Genomic DNA, 25,554 nt, shown 5'->3' with positions numbered 1-25,554 from the left:
ACCGGTTGCGTGATGCTTAGTAGTTTTAAAACAAGACAATGAGTTCTTGTGCTGTGCTCCACACGGAACCAAAAACAGCAGTCAGAGCAAGAGTGACACAACTGGTTTAACTAAGTAGTGTCAAAGTTCTCAACTTCTTCAACAGATTTTCAATAGTTAAGCTACTTTCATGCTCACATAATGATAGCAAAAGTAGTATTCGCAGTCAATCGGTGCATCATTACATGACATAACGTCATCTTTGAGCGATCACATTACTGTGGTGGAAGGGTTTGTGTGGTGCAGTGATATTAGGACCTGAGTTGTTTGGAGCTTTATGTTCCTGGTAGTGTCATTCATAGCAAATGTCTTACATATGTGACCAGAGAAAGAATGAATAAAATGTGTAATTTCAAATTAATGTAACTTTGCGAATGTGAATATACGGTTACATTTAATTGTTAAATTGTTTAATACCGTTACATATGATGTAGGGAAACAATGAACACTGACCAATGATCATATTTCAGTAGTGCTCCAATTAATTTGGATTACAGTGCATTTTGCAGAGGCTGCAATTGCAAATTATCTGATCCGTTTGATGTTCTAATAAATGGGACCGAAAATGGCGCAGCATTCTCGTGACAAATTGTGTCCTCATCCTCCTCTCACAAAGCACAGAAAATCTCCAATAAACTACTGAATCTGTTCTCCTCAATATGACAAAATTCTCTATTGTCTTGTCTCTCAGGACAGGGATCACAGACTCTTTTGGGAGGAAGGAAACAAAAGTGGTTGCTCTCTTTTTGATCATCCAATTCTATTTGCATATTTGACACAGATGGATATAGTTTCTGCACTTGCACAGAAAAATGGGACTTATGCAATTCATTATACAGATTGATAGTTGCCATTCCTAAATGACTAGAATGAATGTACGCTACCTGCTTACTGTGCTGAATTACTACAGTAAGCCAAAGAGTCCCCAAAACCACTTTCATTCATCATTAAAATCTAATTTGTCTTTGGAAAACACTTCTAATTTCTTATGCATCATTTTGCTTTGTACAAGAAAACTCAATTAGCCAACAAGGTTCAAAGCTAAATCCCAATCAGGGAAAAGAGGTATTTAAAAAGTCTTCCAAAAGTGTAATGTACTGTTTTGTTTGATTGTTCTAGAAATGAGTAAAGGAGATGACAAGAAGGGTGGAGGGAATTAATTTCTCATAATCACAATGAATGGCAACTAAAGTGTCTTTCCTATCAATCAACAAGGTTAGGAGAAACTAAGTAATGAAAAGTAAAATTCTCCCATTAAACAGCACTAAGGACCAGAGCTAGATGAAGTCAAATATCATACGCAGATTAAAAACAAGGCTATATAGCAAAATCTGGCACATTTACTTCTTGGTACAAAGTATGTATTCTAATTAATACATAATGTCCAATCATAAATAAAGGAAAAGCATAAAGTTGACTATGTACTGGCTCCTTAAGAGGTTTAGGCCATGCATTTTCCGACACAAGGGACACTGCATTCATTTGACCTCCTTCAATGACAACACCCTACGTTGCATCACAACCATAAATAAAATGAATATAGCCTCAGAGAGGAGAAGTACTGTGTTTGGGGTGTGATAAGACTTGGTAGAATGCAGGAATCCCTCGAGAGCATGCTAATGAATACCACCTGTTTTATTAGATACAGAAGACCCTCTTAAGTTAAACTGACATACGCACGTGGACATGCACGCGCGCACACACACACACACACACCACAGCTGTTAATCATGACACAGAGTGGCTGATTTGAAGAATTCATGTCTCTTTCGTAATGTAATATGACAAAATAGAGACGATTGCCGTAGTGCTGTTGTCAGTTGATGTAAATAACACAAGCTCACCTTTTTATACATCACTCACAGAATAGGACACCTACATCATGGACGTAATGACAGCAAACACTCTACCCACTTATCAGAGACACACTAGGTTGAAGTTAAGATGAGACCTACATATATGCAGTGATTATCTTTTTTCCACCCACACCTTTACACATCACAATAGAAACGATTGTTCCACACATACAATAAACACACTTATAAAGCTCTGTATTGTGCAGGTCCACAGAGAAAAGGCAATGCAGCAGACTTCATGAATATTACCAAGAGTTGGATCTGGGTCATTAATATGACACAGTCTTTACACTGGAGCCCAATTAGCAGTCAACACAAACACCGGAATACTCCCTTGTCGCAATACATAATCAGTATATCACTGGAACAGACTCTAGAGCAGGACATGATCAAACCACACAATCACAGATAGAGAGACCAATTATCACCCAAATTGTCCTTTGGTGTGATTAGACATAAAGGTCAAATGTGACCTTCCATATTGGATGTTTTCTTATTTAGATTGGTAAAAATCCATCAATCCATGTTCAATTTATGTTGCTGTGGTCGGCCATATTCAAAAGTCATGTGTAATTTGGTGCCCAAGTATCTTTCCATACTCTGAATGCTGAAGATTGTTTGAACCTAAGAAGTGCGTGCGTGTTAGGGGCTGTTCATACGTACGTACGTGCGTGTGTGCGTGTGGTCTCCACAGTATAAGAATTGTGCTGCATTCAGGGTAATACAGTTATCAGAGCTTATTTTATCAGACATTTGCATTTCATTGCCTATTTAAGAAGTCACTTTGAGTTCAAGATCTCATTAGCATATGAAACCCGAGGACAGTATATATCAATATAATAATGAGATAATAAAATCGCCTTGCTAAAGGGCACCTCAGTTATAGTAAGGCAGAATAGTGACACCTTCTCACTATCTGATCTGAGGTTTCTACGTTCTTCCAATCACGAGGGAGCGTCTTTACCCTGAAGGTCACTTGAACCTCTTTTACATTTATATAGACAACAAGCAGGTTCAGATTTACCCAGAGAGCCTTCTCTCAATTGAAGGATGATGTAAAGTTATCTAGTACTGTTGTCTGGAGAATGTTTTAGGCACACAGTGACAATAAACAAAATGTAGGTTGACAGCAAGCCCAGTTTCTCGAATGGGACACAATGATGGGCGCCACATGGATCATCAGGAATAAATCTAAAGGGTGAGTGATAGACATCAACATAAATAAAATAAATAGATAAAGTCACGCCAATCCCGTGCAGAGGGAAAGGTGCTTTCTTTCATGCTGTTTATGCATCGGATGGATGAATCAGATGAGTCAGTGCACCGAGCCCAGTTCATTAAAAACCCCCATAGTATTTTCATCTTGTTCTCAGCGTCAATATGAAATTATTGGCAGGAAATCAGTATTTATTTTTTTGCCTGAACCTGCAATCATCATAAATAAATTACACAGGAGAAATTGGTTATAGAGTACAATAGGCTGTTGTGATAGAAGTATTGCTTCTGCACGGTATCTCTACAGTAATACTCTCGTGTATCAATCAGATATTGAGTATGATCATAAAGTATAGATACCAAGGATGTGTTTGGAAAGGCATGCTTAGCACACTCTACTATATTCAAACTGTTCAGATATTCAAAGATGCAATGAGCCGTTTGGTTATTAAGGGTGCCACACTTTGGTAGTGACCAGAGCGTGCTCTCACTGCTCTGACTTGGGACATGGGGCACCAGAGCATCAAGCAGGACAAGGTAGAAGGAATACAAGGGTTGTGAGCGGGCGGGGAATTTAAACGGAAGTGACAACAAAATATTGGTAAATTCAAAGAAATAGAAATATCTATCAGAAGACTCAATCTGTCAGAGTAGACTTGGGCTGTCAGACTGAATTTCTAAATACACACACATTGAAAAATACAAACAGTGCATGTGTCACTTTCACAATGGTTGGAAGAGCTTATTATATACAGGCAGCATTACAAATGTGAAAATGCTGCTGAGCACCAATCTTGCATTGTAGAAGTACAAGTACAAACAAGCAGAAAATAAAATCTGACAGTGGAATTTAGAATTTGTTATTATTTCTATTACTTCTATTATTTATATTATTTCTTTGCTTTTCTGGCAGAACATTTGTTTTGATGAAGAATCCAGGTCACCAAAGGAATAGCTCATTTGACAAAGTAAAATGAACTCATATTGATGTTAATTTTTAATTGTGTGTTCATTCCTCATTTGATTGTGTTGTTTGTTGTAATGAATTTTCAGTCAAAGTTAAAGTTGAAAAGTGCCTTCCGAGATTTACTGTTTTACATATCCTTTGTAAAAAAAAATCACTAATATGCTATAAAACACATTAACAGTCATGCGTTTTATTTGGATAAACAAATTAAAATATCTGTATGATAAAAGTTCACATCTTGGTAATGTATTCAGCAAAACAAAATACGTTTGAGTAGTATGCTCCATTTTTTTTTGAATGACAGACAGGTTGCAGCTAAATGCTGAAGAGTCTGCCACAGACTGCATAGAGCCATGGGGCACATGCACGCACACACACACCAACACACAAACGCTCACACACAAACACACACATCCACATTCTCACACACACGCGCACACTATTGTCATCAAACATGATTGCCTACATCTCTGTTCTTTCGCTTGACTACTTGCAGCACAATTAATCAAATGCAGCCCTTTCATTCATGACAAAGAGCATCCTCTGACACACAGCTGCAAGTTTGGAAAGAAGGGCAAAGGTTTGTTGAGCATTAATTCTTGTTGCACTGCTGACAGATTACCTGTAAATGGTGTAATGCTTAGTCTAGTTTTTAAATTGTCAGGTGCACCATTGGTGTGTCAAAGAAAGCTCCCTTGGTCCACCGTGATGCTCAGCATGGCACAAAGCCATTCGCCAAATTCCCAAACACGATGAACAAGGCTTGCATCAACACAAAAATCAAGACTGTCTACAAATATGGAGCAAAATGCTCTAATATGTCCAGGCGACTAGTGTTACACTCAGGCGTATTTCTTTACTCGCTCCCTCACATTTAGTCTTGCGGCAAACTGATAGCTTCTGACACAGGGCCTTGACCTGAGTGGTGAGAACAGACTGCCACCATAGAGACAACTTGAATTAAATCACGTGAAAGTCGATCCATGTCAGATCAAAACTATCTTTGTAGGGCAGCCTTGCCTACATGCAGGTGCCAGGATGAGTGACGCATTAGGGTCATAGACTAACATGGTGAGTGGGTATTGAGCAAAAGCCATCAAGACACTGACAAATGCGCAGATAAACATGCAGATAAACGTGTACCGTACTTTCCGCACCATAAGGTGCACATAAAAGCCTTTAATTTTCTTAAAAACCCAAAGTGCGCTTTTTAATAACGTATACATTAATTTGTTTAGATTAAGGTTCAGATCTTCGACTTTAATTCAAGCTACACCCATGAGGATGCAGAAGCCAACACTTATGGAGAGCAAACAGTATTTCAGCTTTCACATGCACAAGCCCTGTGGCAAAACATTAAATCCAGCAAATTAATTTTGATGATCATGTACTTACATCATCAGTTCTTGTTTAGTAATGAGTATGTGGTAATATAATACAATACTTGGAGATGTTGACCTTACCCATCTACCAACAGTATCCATTCATTATCCATTCATCAATCCACACATTATCTATCTGTAGCTGTGTTCATGGACATTCAAAAATACCAGTAGAATTTGAAAATGCTTCTATTAGTAGCAAGTCAAGTCAACAGCGTTCAGACCGACAATGGCAACAAATTGACATTTTAAACTGCAGCACTTTCCAAAATTTCAAATACATAGTTTAGCCTGCTTTTGCCTAGATTGACACCGCACAGATTTATCACACTTGCACTGGTCACGAAAATAGATCCTTATATGAATCTTGGGATTCAATTACCCTCAATCCTACTCCTGGAAAGTGGAATAAAATTAAATGTAATATGCAGAATGAATATTTGGAAATAAGTAAAAGCAAACGATTGATGCCCATTGCTGGTGTCCGCTGACAACGTTCATTTTGAAGAGCATCTGGGAATATGTTGGCATACACTACTCATCGCTCTAATATAGTGCAAATACAAAAGCAGTTTAAATTTGTTCATCCAAATTCCACCTGTCTGTAAATTATATTGTAGATGACAGGGGCATAGAGACAGCTTTTGGGACTTCCCCTCCCACTCTGTTTGCTTGCTTTTCTTCTTTTAGGGATGTAAATGTCTTACTTGAATATAACTGGGAAATAATGGGAAGCACCACAAACTAGCTCTTGACCATTTCACTTGCAATTCAACCACCAAATAAGCAGCAGGAAATAATGTGGACCTGAGCCAGTAGCACTTTAAACACGAAACGCCCAAAGGCCCCAAAGGCAGAGAAAATGCCTCCTGCACAGAGCATTTGTATACACATCTCTTCACGTGTGTGTTTGGGGGAGTGTTTGAGCATTCATGGTGAACTCATGCAAATGCATTATCAGAGTCACCACATTAGTCCTATCTCGGGTGGTGCCATTCCATTTTAGCCTTGTATGACATTCCTGCTGTGCCAAGAGAGAGAAACTGGCATTGGAGGGGAAGGTACAAATTTATTTGATTCAAACAAAGAGATGAATAGTAAAAAATGATACATCCATATTTTGGTCACTGCCCTTGACTGAATTAATGAAAAAAGCGAACAAAATTTGTTTTCTGGTTGTTTGTTTGATTTTAAAATTTCCATTTTGCCTTCAATGATGCAAATACGCAAAGATATGTACATTGTGTCAAAAAAGCAAAAGACACAAGCAAGCTTCTTATTCTTAAGGCTACTGAGTTAAAACACTTCTGCAGTATATTCCAATTAATCCACTCATGCTCTCATGATGAGTGTCGTCCGAGAGGAGGAGGTAAGACTACAAAAGAATAAGTGATCCCTGGCCTCTATAATGACAGAATAGCACTTTTATGATGTCGACCAGATTATTGTCAAAGATGGATTGGGTGAGCTGGAACACCAATTGATTAATCCATCGATTTGTGGAATGTTCTGCCGCTGTCTCTCTGCTCAGCTGTTCTTCCCTCGGACACGACATTCCGACAGACACGCTGGAGAGGATGACTAATGAGTGGGGCGAATGCAGATACCGATCGTGTCCATCTGTGTCAGGTTGGAGAAGTCTCTTGCTTTCTTCTGGTTGCTGGAGATTTTAATTATGCAGTGGTAAATGGTCTTTCACGTGTCTAGAGCTTTTCCATTTGTTAAGGCCCACAAAGTGCTTTACACAGAAATCACATTGATGATGCAGCTTCTGGAGCAAGTTCAGTATCTTGCTCAGTGACGTAACTTCTTTTTTTCATTCCAATGTAAAAACATTTCTTGATACACTGCTAAATTCAGATGTGAGTGTCTTTGTGGTTTTATGGTGACAAACTGATCAACAACATTTACAAGTCTGACTACAAGACTCTTTTCAATGAAGTGCAGCTGTCATCCATTTAGGTGAGCTTTTATCACAATCACATCAGCTGCCTCTTACACATGACGCAACATGAATAGTATGAAATAATAAAATGGGTTTTATCTGCATGATTGGCTTCATAGGTGAGTGCTAGTCTCGTAGTTAGTTTTCTGTAACTGATGCACATGGGCCGTCTGACCGGGGTAGCACGACGCACACCGCTGCATCTCCTGCTCCAGCTGGATGGAGGGGAGGCAGCCGCAACGGAGAGGGCAGGGAGCATCTTCGCTGCGTGGCTGATTGGGCGACGCGGTCGGGAGGTTTTCCTGGATGCCTCACCGGCGGTGGCAGGCTTACGCAGTCGGCGGTGGGCTCAGAGATTTAAGGTTGCGACAGAGCCCCATGTTTAGCTGGTAAGAAGCTGGAATCGTTCTGCTAATCTTGACCGTTTAGACGTCGGAAGCTAATTCTGCCTTGACAAGGTATAGGAGCAAGTGGGAGCAGTGTCTGCTTGACTGTCTGACTATGAGCTGTAACAACTTTAGTGTCAGTAAATGTTTGAAAATTACAAGCGATCCCAACCAAAATTCATATGCACATTCCTTCTATTGTCCACCTCCACTTGTTAAAAACTATAAGCACACTAATTTTGATTTTGTGAAGTCCGTGATACATCCTCGTCGTCTGTCACTTGTCAACATATGACGTAATCACTCAAATTGTTATACTTTAACATTTACAATAGTGAGGAATGAGTTTATTCGCTTATTCACTCAATTGACAGTTTTTGCGTCGACTCCTTAGTAAATACTCCGTTGAAATATGCCAACCTGTGTTTTCAAGTGAGCGTGCTAGATGTTTGTCATGCCCCCCAAAATGACACCACGTTTTTTACAAACTCAAAAAAGGGTCCATAAGTTGTCTAATCGCGGTCTTAAGTAGGTTTAGACTCTAAACCTAAGTTTGGTGAATGATTTGTTTGCACTTTTAGAAATATTAGGAAAACCACACAGCCTTACAAATATGAGTTTACAAAAAAAAAAAAAGACTTCAGAAACTGAATGTGCCAATCATGTTGTTACTGCAAATTTATTTTATGGTTTGGAATGTGAAACATAGTATAGTAATAAACTCCTAAGGCACATGCTGGACATGTATTGATCCATTTGTCCAGCCCTGTCATCAGTTTAAAGCACTTGCATTTTCAACCTATCCTGTTATCCTGTCCATGTCCACACCTTATTCATTTTTTCTACGGCATGCATTGGAGCTTCCAGCTCCTCCCAGCATTCAACCCTGACAAATTGATCCGCTTGTCCTCAAGAAAAAGAGATGGGGAACAGAAAACATATCTATGCCATCGCACTATTGTTATTAAATGAACCCTCTTGAGACAGTTCATGAATATAGAATATTGGAAATATAGCAGTAGCTCTATTATAGAAACAAGTCCTTATCAGTGAAAGGAATGAATGTTAATGGTGTTCGAAGATGGGCTTTGTAGAGATTAATCCGATTTGAGAAATGATCATTTCATTATATGACCCAAAGTGCTGGCCTCGATTTGAACCGGGCCACAGGCTAAAGTGGGAAATAAATGACAAGAGCGAACATGTGTATACAGTAGAGTATGTCATGACCCCGGATTTTCGTCACTATGCTCCTTATTTGCAACTTCATTAATTTCCTGACTGGAACAATTTTCAATAGATGAATCAGACACCAACAACTAGATAAATAGGACTCAAAACATATGCCTGAGGAACACTGTCTTGGTGTGAACAGCAGGAAAACACTTTTGGTCTCCGAACTGCTCAACTACTATGGAGGGCTAACATACCACTAAACTAATAATAAAATACCAGGATTACCTGTACTTTTTAAAGTAGTTAATATGTTTTCATTGACAATAAAGGACGTCCATTTTGTATGTTGCCCTACAATTTGGAAAAATGAATCATCTGTCTTTGAACCACAAGGAATCATCCTGCCACACTTTACTAACTGCAAACTTGTGAGTGTGTGGGGAGGAATTACGGTGGTGACCTCATTGCTTAAAAACAGCAAAATCACCATTCTAATACATATCAAAGTGATATTATCCCATCACCCAAAGTTTTTCTTTGAGCGGGTGACAGATACTCTCTATATTTCTCACACAGTGAACGAGATTCATTCTTTATGTGAAATGTGACAGCTATCCCCATTTATGTATTTACCACCGGCAATGGTGGATGGTTTACTGATAATGACAGACATACTCAGAATCACCTGGGGGGTGGGGGTAGAAGTGAGTAGTAGTGCATGTACAATCAAACAAGTAATATATTACACCCAAAAGACGAATTTAAATAAAATCTTCCATGGTAAACTTATCTAATTACACATTTAGGGCCCCACTCTGCCAAATGCACAGCCGCGTTTGATAGATTGAACTGGTGAAATAAGATTCAGAAGCAACAACTGACCAATGAAGGCATGCATCTTAAAACATACCGCCATATAATGTATGCTGCTGTGAGAAACGAAAGACCGCTTTCTATTTCAGCACCTCAAAATGGGACAGCTCCGCCACAAGGACCGAGCCATGGAAGCAAAGAACAAGTGCCTTCTGTGTAGATCCAGGCCATGCCAGGAGAATACGACATGACAGGCGATGTCTGACGATTAAGGCAACCAGTCATGTGATAACAGCGCTGCCTCTCTTGAAATACAAACAAAATTGTGTTTCAAATTGTATTTCTAAGTCACAAAAACACCGCTATATTACACACTCTAATGAATTTGTCTTGGTGCAGATTGGTTGCGTGATGAATAAATAGCTGTTGCCTACTTTGCATTCAGGGGGTGTACAACGTGGTGCAGTGAACAATTCCATGGTGGTGCCTATGATTCTTAATGTTGTATACTTCTCCATAAAGCAAAAACCACGTTTTTTTTTTTCCTGCACCCCACGTGAGCTTGAGTCTAAAGCTCTCGGGAGCGGAATGAAAAGCAGCAAGACTTATAGGAGCGCGGTGCAGCTTTTCGCATCTGTCAAATCAGTGCTCTCCTAAAGATTGATCACATATCGTCTCAGACCATAAAGAACGCCTTGTTGCAAAAGTCTGATGTTTAGGCGCTAACATTTCCTTTACACTGTTAACAACTGTGACATGTCTAATAGAATTTGCCGATGTATAGTGAGACATGAGACAGGCAGAGGGACGTAGGCAAATGCACACTAATAACACGCGCACACACGCGCGCCCACACGCTGGCACACACACACACGCGCGCACGCACGCATACGCACGCATGCACACACACGCACACAATCAAGCTTACTTGTTCATGTAGACAGCGATCCTGCTGGATGAGGTTTTACGAGATCGATCCGCCTTTTGGTCAAAGCACAAAAAACTGCATTAATGGGGAAAAAAAAGTCCGCAATTCTCAGGCGAGGTTGTACAATCCGAGGCTATTTAGCAGCACTCTTAGAGCAACAAACATTCCATCCATCAGTCCAGATGTGGAAAAAACTCTCAAAATTTTGGTGATATATCCAATATTGCCTTTTTCCACGACGCTCTTTGCGTTGAAGGACCCACAAGTGCCATTGCTGCAACTGCTCGACTCATTAATGCCCCGCGCTTCTCCTGAGTTGCACACTTGTTATTCTTCAGTTCGATAAATGCACAAGATCTGATATGGATAAAGCTCCCCATGTGAGAGGTGGTTCACCTTCCAGAATGATGAATCCTGAAAAAAAGAAAGAAAGAAAACCCCATTCAACGCAGATCAGCGTCCATAGATGGCATATTTTAAAAATATCCTCCTACTATTTGTAAATGTCAATTCTCACTAAGGCTCTTTTACTTTTAGCCGTCGATATCCCACCGAATTTCAATAGATTTGATTGCACAGCTCAGTGTAGCTTTAGAGTTTGTCTTGTCCTCTCAAGATTTGTGGATGCGCAAAAAAGTCTCCACATTTTACAGCCTCTAACATTCCGTGTGAATTTTTGTTGCTCTGAAATATTAAATACTCTTCTCCCCTCTGTGCATTGATATGTGCAGACTGAACCCGATCGAGTCACCCCTTCACTTCTGCGCCACGCGTGCGTAAATCTCTCAAAATCAAGTCTCACCTATCCACTCAGGCGATCCACACGCGGGGAGGGATGAAACTGAGAGCTTCTCATTCAAGTGTCCCTCTATCCGTCCTTCTCCTCCACCCTTGGCTGCAATCGCTTCGGGCTTGTGCCACAAGATCCGGTTTGCAGTCCGAGCATGGAGGCTTGCATGAAACCGTGATGTGGAGCAGCATCTCAGAGCGTGTTCCGGACGGTGCAGCACAGTGGACAGGCGTAGAATTGATAAGCAGTTATGTGGGTTACCTCCCACTGACAAAGTACTCCCTCAGTCACTGCTGCTGAATCAGGAGCGGAGAAGCAAGATGTTTCTCTTCTCAGTAGACGTGTTGCTCACTTTAACTTGCGCAGCTCCGCAAGAGGCATACTTAGTTTTGAAGCATTTTCTGCAAAATTGTATTTATTGTTAGGTTTGATGCTGTGTCAAAAATATATATTTTTTAGGGGGGGGGGGGGGGGGGTGCACCAGGGTCGGAGACAGCAAGGGAGAAAAGAGGTTTGCTGTAAGTATGGCAGATTGGACCGCTAATGTGTCTGGCAAAAAGGACACGACTGCCACCTACCGAATCCACTCGCAGTGAGCTTGTGCCCGGGGCTCTTTGTGCAAAGGACATAATACGTTTTACTTGCGGAGATCTCAGATTAATACTGCATATTTAAATTTGGAAATGCCTCGGGACACAGAGCAACAGATACAAAGCACTGTCAAAAACTAATGGGGTTTTCTACAACATCCATTTCGCTCAGGGACCTTGATCTAAACATGGCTGTGATTTTCCTGTATTATGGTGACTCCACTTGACTCATTACATCCGAATACATTGACTATAAGGCATCAACATTAACTAATAAATAGTATGACTCTCAATACAGGTACAATGGACAAACAAACAAACAAACAAACAAACAAACAAACAAACAAACAAACAAACAAACAAACAAACAAACAAACAAACAAACAAACAAACACAAAAAAAACTCAAATTAAACCCATGCTGCTGATCTCCCCCAATTCGGAACACACGTCATTCATGTAAATAAAGACTGAAAAATGTTTTTGAAAAATCTTGGACCTGCCCCAATCCTTAATGGATTGTTCCCGGTGGCAGATGGCCCATCATTCGCAAAATGCTCAATACCAAATAAAAAGCAATAAAAGACAATTACATTGTTATGGGGCTGGAGGGGGGGCTGGTGTTTGTTATTGTATCCTGGTATGTGACTGTAGCCCTCATCACTTTACTCTATGGCAGTACAAGGCACATAATATTAGCAGAGGTGAGCATTCCGTCCAAGGGATGAAGAAGTCCATCCAGGACGAATGACCAGTTTGTGGACAAAAAATGAGGGTAGAGAACGCTCAAAAGGACAGACTGGGGAGGACAGAAATGTTTTTTGTCTGCCCGTCTATTTGTCCCTATCTGGGTCAAGTGCCGACTAACCTTAAGCCGTCCTTTGGTCTGTTTCAGCACACTAAGATAGGGGTTTCCGTTTTTGGAAACACGCTCCTTTGTCTAGTGTGTGTCTCCAAAATAAATTGTGTATTTTTTTGTTTTTGCATTTACCTTCTTCATTTTCATCCTTATATTTTATGTATAGCTATTAGTATTTCTTTATTAACAAAGAGAGGAACGGAAACACTATGTTCCAACGGAACGTGAACGTTACCCAGAAGTGGGTGCCCCTTCACATAGTAAGTCAAGTAGATGTGAATCCTAAATTAGCCACACTTAAAACTGCTAAGTCAAAAAGAATGCAGTTTTGGTTAAACATTGGGCAGACTCAGGAACAACTTCCAGGGTTGTTTTGCTTAAAAAAAAAATATATATATTTTTGTACAAACTTACCCCCCCACACATTTTTTTTGCTAAAACAACCGAATTTTTAACCCAGCAATTTTAAGGATGCAGCTAATTAGCTTTAAATGTTTATTTTCCAAATTATGACATTTTTGCCATTCACTTCTCTCTTGTGACACATGGCAACAAATGAAAGCCGTTTTCCTCAGAGAGAACGTCGGTTCAACTTCAGGAAGCCACTAATGGCCACCGGATAATATTTTATGTGACACAACAATAACTGACTTGGATTTGATTCTACCCTTGGCTCCAATGCAGAGTGGGGTCCCGGTTAAAGTAAGCCATTTTAATCATAAGATGCGGATTTCTGGTGACCAATTTTCCTGACTTTGGTGTTATTAGCAACATGGGAGCCATTCATGTGAACACCACCCTTCATCTTTGTTTATGTGGCTTTTGAGACCACAGTATCTTCACTGGTGGAAACACTTACGTGTTTAAAGTGATGCTTCGGGATCCTCAATTATCATTGCACAAATCAATCAGTTTAATCACAGTTTAAGTGCATCTAATCTGTGTTAATCAGCCAATTCACAAATACATTTGCAAATAAAATATGTTAATAAAGAGGTCCTCAGCTTGTATGACACAACTTTCTGCTGATGTTTACGCCCTTAGAGGACTGTAAAGTACTGTAAGCCCCGTGACCTTGTACGAGACATAGAAGTCTCTTGGGGGAATTTATTTCTGAAGTGGTAAGTGCAAGACCCTTATTTAAGGTCATACTTCAGCATAGATTATCAGTTATACTCTCAGCACACACAACAAAGAAATGTCTTTAACAATGTGATTTCGAACACAAGGCTGCATCCAACTTTTAAATAACATATATTTTATATACGTATATATATATATATATATATATATATATATATATATATATATATGCTCTGCAAAAATTAGATGTTGACATCACGGAAATTGTGATGTTTTGACAGAATGAAAAAAACGCATCACTGTGGCTTTCAGAAATGTCTCAACTCATGCAGATCTCTTCCTTTTCCTCTGAGTATTATGTTGTCAGAGCCTGAATAATACATGTGTTGGGATGGAATTAGATAATGTAATAATCGTGTTGGGTATGCCACGTGGTTTTCAAGCAGAAGCAATACTGTGTGTATCCCACTCAACTCAAGCTACTCTAAATTGCCTGTTTACTCTGCCAAAATGGTGTTATAGCTAAAATAAAGAAAAACACATTGCCAGAAGGAAGAATGTTTGAACAAAATGCATATGATGTTCCAGTCTTTTTACATGATTTTTTTTAAGCAATCAATTTGCCTTTAATTACCAAATTCTTCAACATAAAAAAATTATTATTTTCAAATTGTTGGAGTCTGATCTAGTTTTCCTCACAGTGTTGTTTGCCAGTGATTAAAGTGTGCCAGTAGGCAGCGGCACAGAGCATAACGGCACTTTTCAATTTTAGCCTCAAGAATACCAGGACTTTTCGAGGTGTAACTGGACTTCACATGAGCCCCTGTCATTTAGACATGTCAAAGAAGAAGGGAGCTTCAAATATAATCACAATGTAACACACCACCAATGCATAGGCTAATTTCAAGAGCCTTAGTAAGCTGTTATTTTGAAGTAGACCTTCGTAGCGAGTGGTGTCCTGACCGCTAGCTTGAGTAACCTTTTTGAGATCTCTGCTTGCATAAACCCAGTGTTAATTGCCATCACAGAGTTGCAACCAACATCACTACAACAACGTCCTGAAATTATATTCTCTCATGATGAAGCACACACGCCATATATTGCATCAATCTGAACAGACATTTTGAGATGATTGTGCTGTATGTACTGTATGTATATATCTATTAAATATTTGCACTTCCTAAGGAAATATTAGATTCTTGAAAGAAAAGAAATGTCAGACTGAAGCTGGCAGCAAAAATGCGTGCTGTGCATTTGACATTAGCGAATTCAAATTGACACAAGGAAATGCAAAACCAGTGAACCGCGATTACTGATCATGTCAAAGGACAATTGTAGTTAGCAGCAACACTCTTCTAGAAAAGACTGGTCCATTTATTTACTATTCCAGTCATTTGTAAGATAGTGGAAAACAATATATGAAACAGTTGAAACAGTGAGTTCTACAGTTAAGCTTGCTGTGCCAACCTCAGAAAGGTTTGCATAACATTAGCATTAGATTCAGACAATATTCCTAAAATATTATTTTCACTTAACCTTGGGGTAGAAGACCCATGGCAGTTTATTATTGAGGAATTCCACTAACTTCGTGAAAGACCACTGAGCTTTGTTCTGAGTCCGCTAAATTTTGGGTTGAGGAAAAAGAACAATAAATAAATAAAAAATCATTCAACCTTTCTGTGCTGCGCTTTAATCGGCATGTCTGCATTTCAGGGTTGGATTTGCTAAATGCCATTATTCAGAGAAAAAAGCCTTAAAATGCACCAACTGAGCGAACATGAGGTCAAATTCATGGCTCTGCTTCTCAGTCTACCTCATGAACCATAACTTCTGTTTTTATTTTTGTATAAGTTTTTGTATCGTACACAATCTGAACTCTGACACCTATTAAATTATTATATTTATAATTATATCGAACTTCTGAACAGGCAGCATGTTGAAAAACGACGCATACAGCCAACTCACAGTCCTAAAGTTGGGGGTTCAAATCCGGGTTCTGGCCTTCGTCTGTGCAGTGTGTTCTCGTTGTGCATGAGTGGTTTTCCGCCAGGTATTTTTGATTCCACTTACATTCGCATAACATGCATGATAGGTTCATTGAAGACTCTAAATTAAATTGACATTTCTTTATATGTGCTCTGGGATTGTCTGACGTTCAGTCCAGGGTGTGCCCCACCTCTTGTCAGCTGGGATAGCCTCCAGTTTATCTGCAATCTGATTAAGAATAAGTTTTAGATGGATGGATGGATGACTTCTGAACTATAGCACCGAAGCTGTTCTTCTATACAGAGAGTATGAATAAATTAATAATGTGTGTTGTTTATTGGGACATCATGCATTGTTCATGACGTTGTTTGGGACAGTAAAAAACATCTCATCTCTGCTGTTACCATGCATAGTTCAGAGCCAATAAAATTAAAGTATAGCAAGGTGCAGGAGTTGAAGAAACATTGCTGCGGGCCTTTTCCCTGTTCTGGCCATGTATTCCATCAGAGCCCCAATTGTCCAGGGTTCTCTCCTTTTGCTTTTTAAGCTTGTTAAATATTTAAAAGGACAAAAATATGTTGTGATCTTTTTTTTTTTTAAATAAATGTTTCTATTATGATTTTTCTAACTGAGAGGTACATTTTAAAATATATTGTGAGGCAGTCTGATTGCGGTATATGGGTGTGATATGCAATTTTCCCATACGGTGAACTTCTAGGGTTGTATTTCTTTTTCATACAATAACAAAGAAGGAGATTAATATATACCATACAACATGCCACGAGACATACATATATGCAAATTAATATAAAAAGAATATACAACAAAGTAATATCTGTAGATTAATAAAGTCATGTGTTCAAATGGTATGTGTTAGGAAGCCTTTGGCAAGGAGTACACACACACACACACACACATACAGAAACACACACACACACACCATTAAGAGACAAAGGTCTTGCCTGCTATTTCATCATAAACATCATGGCTCTTGGTGTCATGGACCCTGAGACATTTTTTTTAATTAATTTCATGATGTCTGATACATTGAACGGTGACTTTTCAGAGACCTTTTTAAAACAGCAAATGTACCTGCACACTACAGCACAGTTTTTGTACATTCACAAACCACTTTTCTTCTTACTAGGTCAACTTGTACAGGAACCTTTGGAGTTATATTTTGTCCCCCAATGTCAGTAAAGGAAATGCTGAAATGCAATTTATCTTACAAATCTACACTCTTTTGTTTTGTATATACTGGCTTTATTGTTATCATCCATTTTCTGAACCACTTTTTCTCACTAGGGTTGCGGGCGTGCTGGTTCAGTCCCAGATGAGTTTGGGCAGTACGCAGGGGACACCCTGAACTGGTCGTCAGCGAATCGCAGGGCACACATAGAAAAACAAACATTCACACTCACATCTACAGGCAATTTGGAGGGGTCAATAGGCTTACCATGCATGTGGGAGGAAACCGGAGTGCCCGCAGGAAACCCACGCACTGAGAAAACATGCATACTGTGCACAAGAAGGCCAGAGCTAAAATAGAGCACGCAACCTCTGCACCGTGAGGCGGGCCTGCACACCAGTCGACCACTATGCCGTCCCTATTTTTTTTTCTTTTTCCCCATTTGCTTAGATGTTTCTTCCAATTGCTAAATAAAGGGCTTTGTCTCATTGTCAGAAAGCCATTGCTCTTCTAAAGTACTAGGGGTGGGAGATACAAACAAACCCCAAATTCAAAAAAGTCTGAAAGTTGTGTACAACATCCTGGATAAAAACTGAATGCAATGGTTTTCAAATATTTTTCATACATTCATTTGAATTCAGTACAAAGAAAAGATTAATGTTTGAACTAATTAACTTCATTGTTTTTTTTTCTTGTTATTGTTTTTGCAGTTATTTTTAGTTTGATACCTGTCGCACTTTCCCAAAAAGAAGTCTTTTTTTCCACAACAAATTCGGAGTATATGTTCATGCAATCATTCACCATGTTTACATGGAAATATAGTCTACCCATATTAAAATATATCTACGTATCAAATATGAAACATTGTCATTTGAACCATTTACCATTCCGATATTAAGATTACATTAAAAGTTTAGAGAGCAATTTATTGATTAGAAAAAAGGCTTGCACAGTAAACCAACACGTTTCAGAAAAAAAGGTATGTACTTAAGCGCTTTAACATCAAAATTATTATGCCTACAAAATTTAAGTCAACCAAACAGGTTTTGTAGGGGCGTTTTTCACAGATTTTTTTTTTTTTTTTTTTTAAATCTGCCTGTGCCTCAGCAAACCTGTGAAATCACTTATCTCAGTCATGAGTGAAAGTGGGGGGCTTTTGAGAGCTGAACAAAAGAGCCTAAATCATCTAAGATAAAAAAAAGCTCCACAATATCAGCAGTCCTATCTAAAACGATTAGTACATAAAGATGACTGTTACAGATGATTCTCATGAGTTTTCCATTACTTTAGGACATTGGTTTAAGTAATCCATCCATCCATCCATCCATCCATCCATCCATCCATCCATCCATCCATCCATCCATCCATCCATCCATCCATCCATCCATCCATCCATCCATCCATCCATCCATCCATCCATTCATCCATCCATCCATCCATCCATCCATCCATCCATCTTTTATTTGCCAAGATTGAGCATGCCAAACAAGGAATTTGATTCCAGTGGATCTCGGCCTCTGTACAACATTAAGGTGGCTGCATTCAACATGTGCAAAAATGGACAATTATTGACAATTATTCTCAAACATCCCTTGATCTTAAAGTAATAATACATATTATATGAATACTTTAAACCAACAATATAATGAACCAACCAATGGAGCTTTTAAATGCTTTTTCTCTTTGGCGATGTTGGCTTGGTGACTACAGAGTTTGAAATGCTGCCACCATGTTCAAAGGGCAGTTGTGGATTGCTCAGTGAGCAATGTCAAATGCTCAACTGCGTAACAGAGGTGGGTGATTTTCAAACGTTAGAATTTAACGTCACATTTGAGCATACATCTTGTGTACGCCAGCAGAAGATTGTTTCCTGTCAAAACGCTTTTTGTTACATTGACCAACAATATAAACACATTGTTTGTTTCTGCACTTATTTTTATGACCAGAGGTCATCCATCCGTCCGTCCATCCATCCATCCATCCATCCATCCATCCATCCATCCATCCATCCATCCATCCATCCATCCATCCATCCATCCATCCATTCATCCATCCATCCATCCATCCATCCATCCATCCATCCATCCATCCATCCATCCATCCATCCATCCATCCATCCATCCATCCATCCATCCATCCATCCTTCCATCCATCCATCCATCCATCCATTAGGGTGTTTTCCTGGAATGTAGCAGTTCTTATGCTTGTTTCCAGATTTGTTCATGACTTGTGTCACGTGTCATTAGATATACATTTGTTTATCACTGTGTTGAAGGTGTTACAGAAGTGAAATAATTAGCATACCCACACAGTTCCAAGGTTGGAGGTTTGAATCTGGGCACTGTCCTTCCTTTGTAGGTGCAATATATTTCTGTGTGTATACTCCATTATCCTCACACATTCCAGATAAAATAAATTGTTCTTTATACAGCCAAATCATTATATCCAAATGTATGTGTATCATCCAAACAAAACATGTGATTAAGATTAGGCGTTTACGCACTCGGGAAATTTGGTTTGATTAAAGGCTTGCTTTGGTGACAAATCTACAAAGCAAGCCGATTTGTTAATTTTGATGTTGGCGCTTCTGATAATTAAGTAAATATTTAGCTGTTGCCAACTGAGAACTCAGTCTTCTGATCTGTAATTTTTGAGTCAAATCAAGAAAGTCATCATATTTCCTTGTCGCCATGTATGTTATTCCCCCAACACTAATCAAAAACAAAAAGCATAACACACCTAAATCTCGATTTTATGTGGTCTTTGGGGTCCAGAATTTGGGAATCGTGTGAACCCCAAAAGCACATTGTGGAGAAAGTTTTGTATTTTATTTAAGAAAGTCAAGTTTTTAGACACCTCTGTCCTTTGTTAACGTTAATTTAGGTCAGAAATGTTGTTGGGCAGCCGAAGGGGTTCGTTTGCTCCACACACATCGAAGTCTATTGACATTTTATCAAAGGAGAAGCAAAACGCAGATGACAATATCAGGCGGACTGAGTAATTCATTTTGATGCTTTGTGAATTGGATGGAAGAGAGAACAAAGCAGCCACTTATTCTATGACTGTGTCCGGCCACGCTCTTTGATTTGTGAGTGACTGTGTGGATGAGGGGCGAACATCCCCCTTTCCAAATCAAACATGATGCTAGCTATCCTTTACACTGTAATAAAGCAGTCATAAAGATGAAACAGTCCGACTTCTTATTATCTAACGCTTTTAAATTGGTCATGGAAATTCATCGAATTGCTAGCGCAAAGGTTTACACACATTTTATGGCTGGTGTGACTTGTACTCCGGAGCGACTTATAGTCTGGAAATTACTGTAACTACTATTATTATTATTATTAATATTATTATGGTTGTTGTCTGCAGGCATGATTTATGTTCAGCATTTTTAGTGCGATAAAGGTTTGACTTAAGCTTGTGGCAATGATTTTTGACATGCCCATTATGCCTAAATTAAAGTCTAATAGTATCAGTTACATTGCCTTTACTGGCTGACTAAAGTTTAATATAAAGTTCAATAGGCATTTGCAATGACAGAAAAGGTCCTGATGTGGTGCTCCATACTGTTCAAGTGAATCTCTTTGACTGACACTAAAAACGCTTCCTCCGCGAGGTCAAAAGTTTTTAAGACAATAAGAGACATCTTGGCAGTCAACTCCCAGAGAAATGCAGTAAAAGAATACATTCCACAATTGGAGTTGCCCGTTACTTTGAAGCATGAAAGGCAGATGTCATTATTATGAATTTACATAAACTGCATACCCAAATGGGTAGCGTTGACGTTTGTTTTTTGTCAGAAAAGATGAAAGCCACAAGACAGTGACTTCAGATCATTCCAGGAGCATTCTTCTTTGGCAACAGTCAGAATTTCCCACTGCTCTATCTTTGTTGCTGCCCATCAACAAGCAAACTGGACAGAAGGTCAGAGAGCAGATCCATGCCAAAATAAATTTTACCCTGCTTCCTCCTTTTTCTCATTTTCCCTTTCAGATATTCAGATTTTGAAACCCCTAATGAGAACACGTTACTCCCAAATACCATCTGTTCTGTCTGCACACAAAAAGAGTGAATAAAGGACATGTGACATAATTCCACTGAGAATGAGTAATCAAAGTCATTGGGTTGTAGTCCTGTGGAAAAAGTGTCTTCATTGTTTGTTGCATATAACTGAAAAGAATCCCTGTATGGCTCATAATTATGCAACTTTAATACCATCACAATATGGTATTTAAAAACTTGGTAATTTTTTGTTAGTTATTTTTCATCATTTGGTGAACTTCTATTTTTTGTGACTCGTAACAAGCATTCCACAGTACACGTTTTTATGCTCGGCACACACCGGGACACGTTTTTATGCTTGGCACACATTAGTGTCATTCCAATCAACACTACCATTGACCATGTTTACATGCAGTCAAAAATGTGAAAATTGCAGTTTTTGAAACAATCACAATAATTGGTTTACATGTCTCAACAGACATTTAAGTAAATGTTCAAACATATCAAACTGAAGACAAATCAAAACAATGTTACTTTGATGCTTGCAGGCTCCACGCCAACAGTTACCTTTTCATGAATGGATGAAAAGCTGCAAGCTTTAAGTTAGTCCCTGGTGGGGGTACATCAGGGGAAGCATTTCCACCCCAAGGGCATCATTTTGATGGCTCTGATCTACACTTTGGTGGTTTGTGTATATAGTATTTATCACATTTGTATGTGTAACGCTCCATGGATCAAAAAGTGTTCAGAGGTTGTTTTGTTTTAATGGCAAAGGTTTATCCTACAGTTGAAATATCCTGTGTTTTTACCTCTTCAAAAGTTGAGTATATCAACACATTATGGCAAGATGACAGAATAGAAACCATGAATTATGAAGATACATTTAATCTCTGCAAAGAGCAAATTGTGCCTGCCAGGATTTTAGATATGTTTAATTCAAACTCAAACTAAGTAAACATTTCAAACTGGCATTGAATGTTGCTTGTGCATTAAAATATGAATTTCATTTTACTTCCAAAAAGTCATTCCAAAAAGTTCTTTGGAAACAATGAACTCTCCCTCCCCTCATCGCAATAAAATGCCATTAACATTTAAAATAAGTTAGCTTTTTGTCCTTTGATTGATTGAAAAGTTCAAATATGTTACTAAAATTAGATGTTGAACGCGAGAATGGTTGAGAATAAAAGAAAAACAAGTTTTGAAGAAGAAAAAAATGAAACCAGTCTGCATATACTGTATTAGTTGAATGTCAGAGGGCTGAATATGGATATCAACTAAATCTATTAAAACCCACTTTTCTTCTTCTTAATTTACTGCACAGGGCTAAATAGTTGCCATCACTTATATTGTCACTGCCAAATGAATGCCCCACTCATCCGACGGTCCAATGCTGTTTACATTCTGTTTCCGGCGGCCACAACAAACATGTTTCTGGCCACCAGGGACAAAATGGCACGAGCATGACAACAACAATATGATGCAAGGAGACGAGTAAACACGGCAGGCAATGATTGTCATGGATGGCTGACCAGGGTTTTAAATTGTCCCCAAAAAAAATCTGTTATGACTGTATACACACGCACACGCACACACACACACACACATATACGTAGATATCCAATGTAGTATTTCATTTTAACAGGGTCATACTTCAAGAACTCATCCGTTTTCCTCTGCTCAAGCTCACACTTCAGGGTTCAGTTCTCTTCCAACTGGCGGTTGATTTCAGTACGCCTACACTGACAAAAGTCACATTCTGCCATCGATCTGTCACAGGAGGCTCCTGTTGTAGTGTCATTCATCGCTGTCTCTTCCAGGTCAAGTTTACACTCTGGCATACTGTGCAGTCTCTATTGAAAAAATAAGGTTATTAAACTTTATATAAAGTAGTTAATATACTGAATATTAACATAATAAAACATATAATTAAAACTCAAAATCAAGTTAACCCAAACATAATGACACACTCAATGTTGCCTGTAGGAGCTCCTCAGCTTTGAAACTTACAAGTGTTTATTTCTATTTTGACTTACAAGCATAGAAATATTGAATACATCATCACATGAGGTACAATGATGTTCTTTTTCAGTCACAGTCGCTGGTGATGTTAACAGCAGAAGCTGTAGGGCCATCTTATTTTCTCACCAGAGATGCTAAAAAGATTTCCATTATTGATGTTTTTTTCCATTTGCAATTTGATCTCTTAAATTTGGCTTACAAAATATTTAGTAAGTCTGTCAGGGCACATTCGTGCAGTAAACAAAAATTGATACAGCATGTCATGGTGACTCGAACCAAAACTGTGTTTGCTAATTGTATGTTATTTGGCAAAAGAATCAGGACACCATGGCCCATTACACAAAATGCTTCCATTTGCTTCGTAAGAGATTTAATGACACCTTTCAACCTGATCTTCAGCCTTAGCAGCAGGCTTGTGTGTTTACTCTGGAATCTGTGATACTTTCTTCAAGGGGCCCGGACTGGTGCACAGCGAAGATTGCTGGGATGTTTGACAGGAGCGAGTGGAAGGGGTTCATATAGCCATCATGGTTAAACTCAACAGAAATCTTGTCCGAGAAACCAATATCCAGCAGCATTTGGCAATTGTACTTTTGCCTCCTGTTGAGTTTGTTCATAAAAATGACAGAAACAAACAAACAAACCAAAAAGACATGTTGACAGCAGTGGACGACGTGTCACACACACTGGCAGCATCATGCAACAGAAGTCAAGAATAACCGTTTCGAATTTGAACTCTGTTGGTATGATAGTTTAAGTCATGTCTGCCAGCACGACTCATTCAGAAAGCACTGGACAGATAAATTGGATTTGTGTGCTCGTACAGATTAAAATCTGAATAGACAAAAAAAAAAATCTAACATCCACATCTATGCACTGGATGTTGAAGGAAGAGAAATTCAATGAATAATTTCATGGAACAAATTTTAATTCAATGTAAAGATTGTAAATGTTTGTATTAAATTGTCAGCGGTTCTCAGGTTGGTGTACTATCCTTTTTTTCTCATTATTTTGTTCACATCTGTCCCTGTCCCTGTTTTCTTTACAAAAAAAAGAATGTTATAGCTATTTATTAATTATCAGAAAAATGTGTTATTACGCGCCAAATGTATTTCTAAAAAAAATCAAGCTGTGTCTTCAGTAAAATCTAAACTATAACAAAACACATGTCTGCATACTCGTGGAAATGTTGACCCCCGAATGGTGAACACAATGTCTCTCCTTGAGGTGTGGGGGTGTGATGTATTGCTGTTGTGTTTGTCGTGACATTTGGGTTGTTTTCGTCTAGTTAAACAATTCAATATTTGACCCAATGAAAACCGGACAAAACTCATTTGAGCTGCTGCAATTTATTTAAACAATAGATTTTCCCTAAAGTAATCTGCTTCATTGTCACACTCATGTCCCATGCCTGATGTGAAGCACTATAATGTGTAATATGGATTAAGATGTCACTCACAGGAGCCAGTAGAGTGGAGGTGATTAATAATTACTTCTAGGAAAATGGAAAAATAGAGTGCTAGGTAAAGCGAAAAGTAAAGCATTTTGTGTATTTCATTACAGTGAGATGAGGCTACTGTAATTGTAATGAGCGCTTATTTGCAATTGCAGATTTGGATGAAACATGACCAATCCTTCAAAGTGACAAAATAGACAGGACAGAAAACAATCAGAACAAACAGGTTATTTTTGTATACACACAAACACACGCACACGCACGCACACACACACGCACACACCCAGACACACACATACACACACACAGAATCAGCACAGTGCTGTGTCTAACTAATTTCAAATTAATTCATTTAATGTCCCTTCGCTTATTAAATTGTTGACATAGATTTCAACTTATTTGTCTTTCGTTTTGACATTAAATTAAAACTCATTTGTAATAATTTGTTTGAATATATTTACAGCATTTTGATGGTGAATTTTTAGCCCACCCTGAGAATCCGCAGCCCCCTTAGTCTCTGCCTATTTTGCCTAATGGACAACCTCTGCACTCTCATTGTATATTTTTGTCTGTGTGAGTTAGAGAAGTAGACCTGATGGCCCCACACCTAGATATTTGTAAACAGTGAGGTATCACAGCTTTAAAACTACCACCATGTATACACACATTGCAATGGGTGTCGCTCAACTGTGGTATTACTGAAGTATTTTTTGGGATCTTAAGTTGTCACAACAGTTGTTACTGGAGCATGCGCACTACCAAATGCTTTGCTCAATTTGTTGGTTTGCTGTCATCCATTTTGTAATGCATTTAGGTATCATCCATTCCCACATCATCATAGCTTTTTATTTCAATGACTGTCTCAATAAGA

General features: G+C 38.8%; 1 protein-coding gene and 1 long non-coding RNA gene across 3 annotated transcripts in view; one reads left to right on the top strand and one right to left on the bottom strand.

Annotated features, from left to right (window-relative positions):
* Window positions 1–11,845, bottom strand: part of LOC148396530 (leucine-rich repeat-containing protein 4C-like) — a 39,652-nt gene extending 27,807 nt beyond the window's left edge. Inside the window, exons 1-2 of one of the 2 annotated variants that reach the window (XM_088379612.1) lie at window positions 11,510–11,845; window positions 10,708–11,121 (exon numbers count right to left, since the gene is read on the bottom strand). The gene's annotated coding sequence lies outside the window, so the exon portion shown is untranslated. Of the gene's footprint in view, window positions 1–10,707 lie in introns of both variants that reach the window. The other variant, XM_088379613.1, reaches the window with a different exon arrangement.
* Window positions 11,846–20,435: 8,590 nt separating this feature from the next.
* On the top strand, window positions 20,436–21,264 carry LOC148396529 (uncharacterized). Its single transcript, XR_015858857.1, has 3 exons — window positions 20,436–20,525; window positions 21,007–21,130; window positions 21,200–21,264. It is a non-coding gene; the product is annotated as an uncharacterized LOC148396529 (long non-coding RNA).
* Window positions 21,265–25,554: the final 4,290 nt, after the last annotated feature.

This window comes from Syngnathus floridae, chromosome 6 (assembly GCF_059516105.1).
Source record: "Syngnathus floridae isolate MCC-2025c chromosome 6, RoL_Sflo_1.0, whole genome shotgun sequence".
Lineage (NCBI taxonomy): Eukaryota > Metazoa > Chordata > Actinopteri > Syngnathiformes > Syngnathidae > Syngnathus > Syngnathus floridae.
Note: the sequence above shows the minus strand (reverse complement) of the source record. Positions and strands in the feature narration are given on the sequence as shown.